Below are 14,946 nucleotides of genomic sequence, written 5' to 3' on the forward strand. Positions count from 1 at the left end.
ATTTGGGCGCGAAAACAGGGCGCTGCTTGATGCATGCGCACTCCGTTGTGATTTAAAATATGTTAGCCTCCCAATCCGGCCGCCTTTTTGGCCTTGGTCCCACCCCTTCGTCATGTGTCGCCGCCCGATTGGACGATTCTCCTGCTCGCCAATTTGGGCGCGAAAACAGGGCGCTGCTTGACGCATGCGCACTCCGTTGTGATTTAAAATATATGTTAGCCTCCCAATCCGGCCGCCTTTTTGGCCTTGGTCCCACCCCTTCGCCATGTGGCGCCGCCCGATTGGACAGTTCTCCTGCAAGTCACAGGCTGAGACAGGTCAAATTGGGCGGGAAAGAAATAACTATTGGTTTTCCAGAAGCATTCTCTCCTGACGTTTCGCCCACATCTCTTACGCAACTTATCATTTAGCACTGGTATGTGACATAATACGAATAATATAACATGCTAGTGGTGCATTATAGATATTGTGGTATATGATTAATATAGTACAATCTAAGAAATAATAATGGGTTTTCCAGAAGCATTCTCTCCTGACATTTCGCCCACATCTCTTATGTAACTTATCATTTAGCACTGGTATGTGACAGAACACGAATAATATAACATGCTAGTGGTGTATTATAGACATTGTGGTATATGATTAACATAGTACAATCTAAGAAATAATAATGGGTTTCCAGAAGCATTCTCTCCTGACGTTTCGCCCACATCTCTTATGTAACTTATCATTTAGCACTGGTATGTGACATAATACGAATAATATAACATGCTAGTGGTGTATTATAGACATTGTGGTATATGATTAATATAGTACAATCTAAGAAATAATAATGGGTTTTCCAGAAGCATTCTCTCCTGACGTTTCGCCCACATCTCTTACGCAACTTATCATTTAGCACTGGTATGTGACATAATACGAATAATATAACATGCTAGTGGTGTATTATACATATTGTGGTATATGATTAATATAGTACAATCTAAGAAATAATAATGGGTTTTCCAGAAGCATTCTCTCCTGACATTTCGCCCACATCTCTTATGCAACTTATCATTTAGCACTGGTATGTGACAGAATACGAATAATATAACATGCTAGTGGTGTATTATAGACATTGTGGTATATGATTAACATAGTACAATCTAAGAAATAATAATGGGTTTCCAGAAACATTCTCTCCTGACATTTCGCCCACATCTCTTATGCAACTTATCATTTAGCACTGGTATGTGACAGAATACGAATAATATAACATGCTAGTGGTGCATTATAGATATTGTGGTATATGATTAATATAGTACAATCTAAGAAATAATAAAGGGTTTCCAGAAGCATTCTCTCCTGACATTTCGCCCACATCTCTTATGCAACTTATCATTTAGCACTGGTATGTGACAGAATACGAATAATATAACATGCTAGTGGTGTATTATACATATTGTGGTATATGATTAATATAGTACAATCTAAGAAATAATAATGGGTTTTCCAGAAGCATTCTCTCCTGACATTTCGCCCACATCTCTTATGCAACTTATCATTTAGCACTGGTATGTGACAGAATACGAATAATATAACATGCTAGTGGTGTATTATAGACATTGTGGTATATGATTAACATAGTACAATCTAAGAAATAATAATGGGTTTCCAGAAGCATTCTCTCCTGACATTTCGCCCACATCTCTTATGTAACTTATCATTTAGCACTGGTATATGACATAATACGAATAATATAACATGCTAGGGGTGTATTATAGACATTGTGGTATATGATTAACATAGTACAATCTAAGAAATAATAATGGGTTTCCAGAAGCATTCTCTCCTGACATTTCGCCCACATCTCTTATGTAACTTATCATTTAGCACTGGTATATGACATAATACGAATAATATAACATGCTAGGGGTGTATTATAGACATTGTGGTATATGATTAACATAGTACAATCTAAGAAATAATAATGGGTTTCCAGAAGCATTCTCTCCTGACATTTCGCCCACATCTCTTATGTAACTTATCATTTAGCACTGGTATGTGACAGAATACGAATAATATAACATGCTAGTGGTGTATTATAGACATTGTGGTATATGATTAACATAGTACAATCTAAGAAATAATAATGGGTTTCCAGAAGCATTCTCTCCTGACATTTCGCCCACATCTCTTATGTAACTTATCATTTAGCACTGGTATATGACATAATACGAATAATATAACATGCTAGGGGTGTATTATAGACATTGTGGTATATGATTAACATAGTACAATCTAAGAAATAATAATGGGTTTCCAGAAGCATTCTCTCCTGACATTTCGCCCACATCTCTTATGCAACTTATCATTTAGCACTGGTATGTGACAGAATACGAATAATATAACATGCTAGTGGTGTATTATACATATTGTGGTATATGATTAATATAGTACAATCTAAGAAATAATAATGGGTTTTCCAGAAGCATTCTCTCCTGACATTTCGCCCACATCTCTTATGCAACTTATCATTTAGCACTGGTATGTGACAGAATACGAATAATATAACATGCTAGTGGTGTATTATACATATTGTGGTATATGATTAATATAGTACAATCTAAGAAATAATAATGGGTTTTCCAGAAGCATTCTCTCCTGACATTTCGCCCACATCTCTTATGCAACTTATCATTTAGCACTGGTATGTGACAGAATACGAATAATATAACATGCTAGTGGTGTATTATAGACATTGTGGTATATGATTAACATAGTACAATCTAAGAAATAATAATGGGTTTCCAGAAGCATTCTCTCCTGACATTTAGCCCACATCTCTTATGTAACTTATCATTTAGCACTGGTATATGACATAATACGAATAATATAACATGCTAGGGGTGTATTATAGACATTGTGGTATATGATTAACATAGTACAATCTAAGAAATAATAATGGGTTTCCAGAAGCATTCTCTCCTGACATTTCGCCCACATCTCTTATGTAACTTATCATTTAGCACTGGTATGTGACAGAACACGAATAATATAACATGCTAGTGGTGTATTATAGACATTGTGGTATATGATTAATATAGTACAATCTAAGAAATAATAATGGGTTTTCCAGAAGCATTCTCTCCTGACATTTCGCCCACATCTCTTATGCAACTTATCATTTAGCACTGGTATGTGACAGAATACGAATAATATAACATGCTAGTGGTGTATTATAGACATTGTGGTATATGATTAACATAGTACAATCTAAGAAATAATAATGGGTTTCCAGAAGCATTCTCTCCTGACATTTCGCCCACATCTCTTATGTAACTTATCATTTAGCACTGGTATATGACATAATACGAATAATATAACATGCTAGGGGTGTATTATAGACATTGTGGTATATGATTAACATAGTACAATCTAAGAAATAATAATGGGTTTCCAGAAGCATTCTCTCCTGACATTTCGCCCACATCTCTTATGTAACTTATCATTTAGCACTGGTATGTGACAGAACACGAATAATATAACATGCTAGTGGTGTATTATAGACATTGTGGTATATGATTAACATAGTACAATCTAAGAAATAATAATGGGTTTCCAGAAGCATTCTCTCCTGACATTTCGCCCACATCTCTTATGTAACTTATCATTTAGCACTGGTATGTGACATAATACGAATAATATAACATGCTAGTGGTGTATTATAGACATTGTGGTATATGATTAATATAGTACAATCTAAGAAATAATAATGGGTTTTCCAGAAGCATTCTCTCCTGACGTTTCGCCCACATCTCTTACGCAACTTATCATTTAGCACTGGTATGTGACATAATACGAATAATATAACATGCTAGTGGTGCATTATAGATATTGTGGTATATGATTAATATAGTACAATCTAAGAAATAATAATGGGTTTTCCAGAAGCATTCTCTCCTGACATTTCGCCCACATCTCTTACGCAACTTATCATTTAGCACTGGTATGTGACATAATATGAATAATATAACATGCCAGTGGTGTATTATACATATTGTGGTATATGATTAATATAGTACAATCTAAGAAATAATAATGGGTTTTCCAGAAGCATTCTCTCCTGACATTTCGCCCACATCTCTTATGCAACTTATCATTTAGCACTGGTATGTGACAGAATACGAATAATATAACATGCTAGTGGTGTATTATAGACATTGTGGTATATGATTAACATAGTACAATCTAAGAAATAATAATGGGTTTCCAGAAGCATTCTCTCCTGACATTTCACCCACATCTCTTATGCAACTTATCATTTAGCACTGGTATGTGACAGAATACGAATAATATAACATGCTAGTGGTGTATTATACATATTGTGGTATATGATTAATATAGTACAATCTAAGAAATAATAATTAGTTTTCCAGAAGCATTCTCTCCTGACATTTCGCCCACATCTCTTACGCAACTTATCATTTAGCACTGGTATGTGACAGAATACGAATAATATAACATGCTAGTGGTGTATTATACATATTGTGGTATATGATTAATATAGTACAATGTAAGAAATAATAATTGGTTTTCCAGAAGCATTCTCTCCTGACATTTCGCCCACATCTCTTATGCAACTTATCATTTAGCACTAGTTATATTATGTAATACTAATAATATAATATTCTAGGGGTGTATTATAGACATTGTGGTATATGATTAATATAGTACAATCTAAGAAATAATAATGGGTTTTCCAGAAGCATTCTCTCCTGACGTTTCGCCCACATCTCTTATGCAACTTATGATTTAGCACTAGTATGTGACATAATACTAATAATATAACATGCTAGTGGTGTATTATAGATATTGTGGTATATTATTAATATAGTACAATCTAAGAAATAATAATGTGTTTTCCAGAAGCATTCTCTCCTGACGTTTCGCCCACATCTCTTATGCAACTTATGATTTAGCACTCGTATGTTACATAATACTAATAATATAATATACTAGTGGTGTATTATAGATATTGTGGTATATGATTAATATAGTACAATGTTAGAAATAATAATTGGTTTCCAGAAGCATTCTCTCCTGACGTTTCGCCCACAATGTAATTTTATTGGAATCTATTTTTATTTCTGAAATTTCCCACTCTCAGCTTATACTGGAGTTAATGATTTCCCAGTTATTTGTGGTGAAATTAGGTGCCTCGGCTTATATTCGGGTCGGCTTATACTCGAGTGTATACGGTAATGTAATTTTATTGGTATCTATTTTTATTTCTGATATTACCCACCCTCTGCTTATACTGGAGTCAATGATTTCCCAGTTTTTTTGTGGTAAAATTAGGTGCCTCGGTTCATATTTGGGTCGGCTTATATTCGAGTATATAGGGTATTTGAAGAATATTCCATGGAGAGGCCTTCCTCCTCCTCCTCCTCCTCCTCCTCCCTCTCCATTGAGCGCAATGCGGGGAATTTTCCAGTCCGCCTGCAATGCGCGCCTTTCACCACTGGATGGAGACAAACACACACAGCGGGTTCTTCCCATTCACATTCTCTCCGCCTGCAATGCGCGCCTTTCACCACTGGATGGAGACAAACACACACAGCGGCTTCTTCCCCATTCACTCTCTCTCTGCCTGCAATGCGCGCCTTTCACCACTGGATGGAGACAAACACACACAGCTGCCTCCTGGCCATTCACTCTCCCTCCGCCCGCAATGCGCGCCTTTCACCACTGGATGGAGACAAACACACTCAGCGGCCTCCTGGCCATTCACTCTCTCTCCGCCCGCAATGCGCGCCTTTCACCACTGGATGGAGACAAACACACACACAGCGGCTCAAAAACCATTGACTACCCTTGCAGTTTCCACGCTGATTTCTTTCTATTGTAGTTTCAATGTAGTCACGAATAATGAATAATATAATAATAATAATAATATAGTAATAATATGATAATATATGTAGATATATAGATCTAGATATAGATATAGAAGATATAGATATATATAGATATAGAAGATAGAAGATATATAGATATAGATAGATAGATATAGAAGATAGAAGATATAGATATATAGATATAGATGATATAGATGATATAGATAGATAGATAAGATATATAGATCTAAATCTAGATATATAGATATAGAAGATATAGATATAGATATAGATATATAGTTATAGAAGATAGATAGATATAGATAGATAGATAGATATAGATAAGACACATAGATCTAGATATAGAAAGATATAGAAGATAGAAGATTATAGATCTAGATTGTTATTATGGTTGGTGGGTTCTTTGTCCGCAGAGGCCGGCCTTCCGTCTTCACTTGACCCTGCTCTTGGTGCTCTCGGAGCATTATTTGAAAAGTATTTTTACTACAAAGCTGAAACTGGGGAGGAGTAGTGCCCTGGACCGTGGGCTGATCGTGCCAAAATATCAAGGAGATGGGCTTTGTAGTTTTCTCGTAAAAAATACTTTTCAAAAAATGCATTTAAAAATTCACAAAAACTCAGCCGGTGTGCCAATTTCTCCGAAACTTGGGCGGAGTAGTGCCCTGGACCATGGGCTGATCGTCCCCAAATTTCAAGGAGATGGGCTTTGTAGTTTTCTCGTAAAAATACTTTTCAAAAAATAAATTTAAAAATTCGCAAAATCTCGGCCGGTGGTCGAAAAAATCCGAAACGTGGGAGGAGTGGTCCCATGGCCCGTGGGCGGATCGTGACAAAATTTCAAGGAGCTGGGACTTGTAGTTTTCTCGTAAAAAATACTTTTCAAAAAATAAATTAAAAAATTCGCAAAATCTCGGCCGGTGGTCGAAAAAATCCGAAACGTGGGAGGAGTGGTCCCGTGGCCCGTGGGCGGATCGTGACAAAATTTCAAGGAGCTGGGACTTGTAGTTTTCTCGTAAAAAATACTTTTCAAAAAATAAATTAAAAAATTCGCATAAACTGATACTGATACTCCGTAAGGGGCTCCTGATACTCCGTAATCATCAAAGCCTGGCTGCTTCATACCTAGGGGACTCCATTTTCGGCCAACTTGAATACCCTTGCAGCATCAAAGCCTGGCTGCTTCATACCTAGGGGACTCCATTTTCGGCCAACTTGAATACCCTTGCAGCATCAAAGCCAGGCTGCTTCATACCTAGGGGACTCCATTGTCGGCCAACTTGAATCCCATTGAATAGCCTTGCAGCATCAAAGCCTGGCTGCTTCATACCTAGGGGACTCCATTTTCGGCCAACTTGAATACCCTTGCAGCATCAAAGCCTGGCTGCTTCATACCTAGGGGACTCCATTGTCGGCCAACTTGAATCCCATTGAATAGCCTTGCAGCATCAAAGCCTGGCTGCTTCATACCTAGGGGACTCCATTGTCGGCCAACTTGAATCCCATTGAATAGCCTTGCAGCATCAAAGCCTGGCTGCTTCATACCTAGGGGACTCCATTGTCGGCCAACTTGAATCCCATTGAATATCCTTGCAGCATCAAAGCCTGGCTGCTTCATACTTAGGGGACTCCATTGTCGGCCAACTTGAATCCCATTGAATAGCCTTGCAGCATCAAAGCCTGGCTGCTTCATACCTAGGGGACTGCATTGTTGGCCAACTTGAATAGCCTTGCAGCATCAAAGCCTGGCTGCTTCATACCTAGGGGACTCCATTGTCGGCCAACTTGAATCCCATTGAATAGCCTTGCAGCATCAAAGCCTGGCTGCTTCATACTTAGGGGACTCCATTGTCCGTCAACTTGAATCCCATTGAATAGCCTTGCAGCATCAAAGCCTGGCTGCTTCATACCTAGGGGACTCCATTGTCGGCCAACTTGAATAGCCTTGCAGCATCAAAGCCTGGCTGCTTCATACCTAGGGGACTCCATTGTCGGCCAACTTGAATCCCATTGAATAGCCTTGCAGCATGAAAGCCTGGCTGCTTCATACCTAGGGGACTCCATTTTCGGCCAACTTGAATCCCATTGAATAGCCTTGCAGCATCAAAGCCTGGCTGCTTCATACCTAGGGGACTCCATTTTCGGCCAACTTGAATACCCTTGCAGCATCAAAGCCTGGCTGCTTCATACCTAGGGGACTCCATTGTCGGCCAACTTGAATCCCATTGAATAGCCTTGCAGCATCAAAGCCTGGCTGCTTCATACCTAGGGGACTCCATTGTCGGCCAACTTGAATCCCATTGAATAGCCTTGCAGCATCAAAGCCTGGCTGCTTCATACCTAGGGGACTCCATTGTCGGGCAACTTGAATCCCATTGAATAGCCTTGCAGCATCAAAGTCCAATGGCATTGAGCTGTTGTAGAGTTTGTATAGGATGGTGGGAGTTGTAGTTTGACAAGGCACCGGCACTCCTGGGCAGAAGACGGGAAAGACCTTGCAAAACCCTAACTCCCAGGATATTATTATTAGTAGTATTACTATTGTCATGTAATTAGATTTCCCAAATGGCTCAATGATATATCAATGGGATTCCTTATGTCTTTTCTCTTTGTCGCCCTCCTGTGGACAGAAGAATATTGCACTTGCCTTGGGATTCTGATTCTTCGCTCTCTGCTGCCATCAAATGGTCAGAGGCGGAAGTGCAGCCTCGAGCGTTGGAGGCGCCTTTGTGCTGCACTTCCCTACCTGACCATTGGATGGCAGCAGAGAGCAAAGAATCAGAGTTTCAAGGCAAGTGCAATATTCTTCTGTCCACAGGAGGGCGACAGACAGAAAAGCCATTAGGACTTAATGTAATATTAATTGATATTTCTTTGATCCAGGGTAATCTTAAATAATACTAATACTACTAATAATAATCTTGGGAGTGATAGGTTTGCAAGGCCTTTCACCCCCTCTGCCCAAGAGCGCTGGTGCCTTGCCAAACTCCAACTCCCACCATCCCATTCAACCTCTGCAACTTTGCAACCGCACAATACTATGGCCATGTTCCCGAAGCATTCTCTCCTGACATTTCGCCCACATTTATGGCAGGCATCCTCAGAGCTTGTGTGGTATTTTGGAAAACTAAGCAAGGGAGGTTTATCTATCTGTGGAATAATGTCCAGGGTGAGAGAAAGAACTCTTGTCTTGGAGGCAAGTATGAATGTTGCCATTGGCCGCCTTGATTAGCATTGAATGGCCTTGCAGCTTCAAAGACTGGCTGCATTCCTGCCTGGGGGAATCCTTTGTTGTGAACGCGTTAGCTGGACCTGATTGTTTCCTGTCTGGAATTCCTGTGGACTCGCAGGCCTGGGATAGTGAGCATTTATCGCACTTTAACTCTCCTTTTTATAAAGAAACAGCTCTCTCTTTTACACCAAGGTGGCCTTTGTGATCATTCGGAAGACCGTTTCCAGACTCAGGGCAAAATGCAACGGTTCTTCTCCCATCCTCTGTTCGTTCCCAGAGATTTTACTTAGTTTCAGGCGAATGGCGCAACAAGCAAAATGTCTGCATTTCCCTCCCCAATAAAAACACCCAAAACCTGGCCGTCGCGAACTAATAAACTTTATTGATTTCATGATGGGAGCCACCGTTTTGTATAGAAACAGAATCAAAACAAGCTCAGCGAGTTGTAACTCAGCCGTAAGGACAGACAAGTGAGAATTCAGGCGGCTCCTACGTGTGTTTTCCCTTTCTGGGTTTAAGAAATGGTGCCTGGGAACGAAGAGGTTTCTCAAGGAAATTGCATACATTTGCAACCAAAGTTGGGTGGGAGTCCTCAGAAATAATGACCTTTTGTAGGAACCAAGATTCCGCAGTAATGGCTGGGGGAAAAAATCCAAAAAAGTACATTTTTCTCAGCAATCAACAATGAATGAGTTGGACGACAACTCCCATTGGTCGTGGCCAGCACAGTGGTCAAGACTGATAGGCATTGTGACCGGAAAGCGCCAACACGGGGTCTCCTTGCTCTTCCTCGGCCGGCACGGATTCCCGGAGAAGGGCGGAGAAGGGCCCCGTCCACCCAGAGGAGACAGTGGCGAAGGGGCGGGTTGCGCAGGAGGCCTCCCAGTGCCACGGACCCCCCTGGTTTTGCAAGGAAAGAGAAGGAAAGAGGTCTGCGAACACCAAAGCCAACTCCCCAAAAGCCAGCTCTTCCAATGGGCTGACATCCGGAAGCCCCGGGGCTTGGCCAGGCCTGGTTGACATTCTGCCCCTGGCTCGAAGCATCAAAGCTCGAAGCATCAAAGGCCATGGATGTGGCCCACGCCTTAAACCAGTGCTTCTCAACCTGTGCGTCCCCAGATGCTTTTGCCCTCTAACTCCCAGCTGGTAAACTGGCTGGGAATTCTGGGAGTTGTAGGCCAAAACACTTAGGGATCCACACGTTGAGAACCACTGCCTTAAACATTAGGCTTAGGGTCACTCTCAGTCTAAAATGACTTGAAGATACACAACAACAATCCTAATTAACGCGACTCTCTCATCAGCCCAAAGCAGGCCCACACTTCCCACTGAAAGAGTTGTATGTTCATGTTGGGTTAAATACGGTTTTCATTTTACAGGCAGTCCCCAGGTTGTTATTGTTGTTATTATTATTATTATTATTATTATTATTATTATTATTATTAGCAACATTTATATCCCGCCCTTCTCACCCCAAAGGGGACTCAGGGCGGCTTACAAGTTATATATACATACAATATATTATATTATTGGTTTAGCACAATATAAGCACTATATAAGCATTATATATTATTATATTGTACTATACAACTATATTGCAATATTATTGGTAATATTACATGCAATATAAAAATACAATTATAATAGTGTGTTGTTATTATTATTATTATTATTATTATTATTAGCAACATTTATATCCTGCCCTTCTCACCCCGAAGGGGACTCAGGGCGGCTTACAAGTTATATATACATACAATATATTATATTATTAGTACAGCACAATATAAGCACTATATAAGCATTATATATTATTATATTGTACTATACGACTATATTGCAATATTATTAGTAACATTACATGCAATATAAATATACAATTATAATAGTGTGTTATTATTATTATTATCAACACAACGACGTTGTATGACACAGCAAACCAGATAGATATGCTGGACTTCGTTTCGCAAAACCACAAGTCAAACACTTCCCAAGTGTCTAGGACTGTGTGATGTATTTTCTGATTATGTGTGCAGATCCCAGTCGGGTGGCCTTTTGCAGTTGGCAGATGGTGATTTTGTCAATGTCTATTGTTTCCAAATGCCGGCTGAGATCTTTTGGCACGGCACCCAATGTGCCCATCACCACCGGGACCACCTGCACTGGTTTCTGCCAGAGTCTTTGAAGTTCAATCTTGCGGTCCTGATAGCGGCTGAGTTTTTCCTGTTGTTTTTCGTCAATGCGACTGTCACCTGGGATGGCGACATCAATGATCCAAACCTTGTTCTTTTCCACAACTGTGATGTCTGGTGTGTTGTGTTCCAGAACTTTGTCCGTCTGGATTCGGAAGTCCCACAGTATCTTTGCGTGCTCATTTTCCAATACTTTTGCAGGTTTGTGATCCCACCAGTTCTTTGCTGCTGGGAGGTGCTACTTGAGGCATAAGTTCCAATGAATCATTTGGGCCACATAGTTGTGCCTCTGTTTGTAGTCTGTCTGTGCGATTTTCTTACAGCAGCTGAGGATACGATCAATGGTTTCGTCGGTTTCCTTGCACAGTCTGCATTTTGGGTCATCAGCTGATTTTTCAATCTTGGCCTTAATTGCATTTGTTCTGATGGCTTGAAATATTATTGGTAATATTACATGCAATATAAATATACAATTATAATAGTGTGTTAGGTTACCAGCAAGACTAGTTCTGTAGGTTTGTTCTGAAGTTGAATTTGTTTGGAAGTCAAAACAGGGACATTTTAAAGTGTAACTCCAGCAATCCAAAGCATGTGTGGGTGGGTATGAGGCATCCAGTGGCGAGCGCGATAAAGTACTGAGCTGCTGAATTTGCTGACCAAAAGAGCCCACTGTTAGCCTCAGCTAGCAGTTTGAAAACATGCAAATGTGAGTAGATCAATAGGTACCGCTACGGCGAGAAGATAACAGCGCTCCATGCAGTCGTGCCAGTGGCCACATGACCTTGGAGGTGTCTATGGACAACGCTGGCTCTTCGGCTTAGAAATGGACTAGACTTAATGTCAGGGGAATACCTTTACCTATATATATGTACATACATACATATACACACACACACACATATATATGGCAGAAATAAACCAGGAAGCTTACCTAAGCGCTGGAGGTTATGGAGCGGGACCTTGTCGCCTTCGTCATCTTCGTCAAGATGTCATCCACAGCAAAAGGGCCTCCTGAGGGAACGGAGAAAAGGGTCTCAAGTTAAAACCTCCACGGGTGAGGAGACCCAGGCTGTGTCCCCCAAGTTACAAACATCCGACTTATAAATTGCTCCTAGTTAAGAATGGGACATATGTAATATATAAAATTTAATATATTTTTTATTATTTATTACTATTTTCGTTATTTTCTTTATTTTTTACCCTTTCTATTGACTACTAATATGATTTTTTTTTCTCTTCTTCTCTTTTTATTCTTCACTTATTTTCACCCACCTTTCCTATCAGAACATTTGTTCTCACACTTCTTCTCACTGAAGAAATACATTATATTCACATACAAAGGGATCCTTCTCTTGAGCAGACATACAGACCTTCCGCACTTGATGGTTTTGTTCTGGGATCGTCTTGGGGAACATTTCGCAGCTGAGTTGGGTCTACTTTGGGGGTACATTGCTCTGTGCCAAAGAGAAGAGAGGTTGAAAATTAGAGTTGAAGTGCATACACAAAAAATCTTCAATAATAATAATAATAATAATAATAATAATAATAATAATAATAATATAAAACTTTATACCCGGCTCCATCTCCCGAAGGACTCGGGGCAGCTTACACTGGGACAAGCCCAAAACAGTATTACATCAATAAAAACAGTAACAATAAAATCACAGCATAATAACACATATGTGTAATTTTAATGTTTAATCTGTAATTTTAAATGTTGATGATGTTTGTTTTTGTTCTGAACGTATTTTATCTTGTTTTATTGTGGAAATTTGGCCTTGGAAGATATCATACCAACCTGAGAGCCAGGAAGATAGTTCCATCTTGTCTCCTGTGCCATAGCAACATGCTATGCTATTTTATATACATACACACACATATATATAATTTATAATAATTTATAAATATATAATATATTGTATATACATATAATAAAGATAATAATATTACAATGTAATACAATATTATACTAATAATACTGTAATAGAGTAATATTATAATATTACAGTAATAATATTACTGTAATATATAATTATATATTATATATTAAATATAATATTACAGTAATAATATTACCATATAACGATATAGTACAAAATAGTAATTTAATGCTTATATTGGGCTATGCTAATAATATATTGTATTTACATTTGATTTATAAGCCGGTCTGAGTCCCCTTCGGGATGAGAAGGACGGGATGTAAATGTATTAAATAAATAAATAATAATAAATCATAATATTGATAATAATATTATAATGTAATACAATATTGTACTAATAATAATGCAATACAATAATATTAATTATATATTATATATTAAACGTAATATTACTAATAATATTACCATATAATGATATAGTACAAAATTGTAATTTAATGTTTATATTGGGCTATGCTAATGATATATTGTATGTACATTTGATTTATAAGCCGCTCTGAGTCCCCTTCGGGGTGAGAAGAGCGGGATATAAATGTATTAAATAAATAAATAATAATAAATAATAATATTGATAATAATATTACAATGCAATACAATATTATACTACTAATAATACAATACAATAATATTAATTATATATAAATGTAGTAAGTAAATAAATAAATTAGTCGCCCCGAGTCCCTGTGGGGAGATGGAGGCGGGGTACAAAAATAAAATTATTACCATTATTATATTGATTTATTATTTATTTCTTAGCGACATTTATATCCCGCCCTTTTCACCCCGAAGGGGACTCTGGGCGATTAACAAGTATATATACATACAAGATATTATATTATACGACTATATTGCAATATTGCTAGTAATTATAATAAGAATAATAAATAATAACTTGAAAACATACCGGTAGATGGTGATGCCAACAAGGGCCTTGGCCCAAAGGAGGCAATATTGATATGGAGGCGAACCCACTCCCGGGACGAAACCTGATGTTTCCCCTCGTCATGCCTGCAGCAGGGAGTTCCGCAGGTCGGGGCCTACCTTGGTGCTTCTTGTAGCAGGGCAGGGAGCAACTGGGAGACGGAAAGGGAGAGAGAGAGGGAACCCCGAGGAACACAGGGCGAGGCCCCAAAGGCTGGCTGGCCACTCCCGATCTCTCCCGGAGGAAGGGCCGCGGCCAGGGGCGGGCGCCGAGCAAAGGACACCGCGGCGGGGGCCTGGATCCTCCTGCATAGCTCTATGTTCACACGGCTCACTTCCGGGATCCACGCCCCGCCCACCGAGGCGCCGTCCAATCCGCAGCCCCGCCTCTTGCGCCGGGTGGGTTTTTTATTGACGTTATTTGCAACAGGCGCTGCTATTGGTCGCAGAGCCCCTCTCGGCTTCTGATTGAGCGAAAAGCCTTACGCTGTCCGGCTCGAGGGCGCTGATTGGCCCCGTGTTTAAAAGGGGCGGGATTTCTCACTCTGTCCACAGGAGGGCAGCATAGAGGCGTTTTCCACGGCTCAAGGCTGCACTTCCCGACCTGACCATTGGATGGCAGCAGAGAGCAAAGAATCAGAGTTTCAAGGCAAGTGCGGCAAACGGAGGGCGGCAAACGGAAAAGCCATAAGGATTTAATGTAATATTGATATTTCTTTGAGCCATGACAGTTTAAAATAATACTAATATTAATAATAATAATCTTGGGA

The 14,946-nt window shown here is 39.4% G+C and overlaps 1 long non-coding RNA gene across 6 annotated transcripts in view; it reads right to left on the reverse strand.

Moving 5' to 3' along the window:
- Positions 1–14,516, reverse strand: part of LOC103282742 (uncharacterized) — a 30,719-nt gene extending 16,203 nt beyond the window's left edge. For 4 of the 6 annotated variants that reach the window (XR_010000488.1, XR_010000487.1, XR_010000489.1 and 1 more), the window contains exons 1-3: positions 14,160–14,484; positions 12,686–12,769; positions 12,247–12,326 (exon numbers count right to left, since the gene is read on the reverse strand). This is a non-coding gene — a long non-coding RNA (uncharacterized LOC103282742). Of the gene's footprint in view, positions 1–9,488; positions 10,027–12,246; positions 12,327–12,685; positions 12,770–14,159 lie in introns of those variants that run through there. The other 2 variants (XR_010000491.1, XR_010000490.1) reach the window with 2 other exon arrangements.
- Positions 14,517–14,946: the final 430 nt, after the last annotated feature.

Source organism: Anolis carolinensis, unplaced genomic scaffold, assembly GCF_035594765.1.
Source record: "Anolis carolinensis isolate JA03-04 unplaced genomic scaffold, rAnoCar3.1.pri scaffold_8, whole genome shotgun sequence".
Lineage (NCBI taxonomy): Eukaryota > Metazoa > Chordata > Lepidosauria > Squamata > Dactyloidae > Anolis > Anolis carolinensis.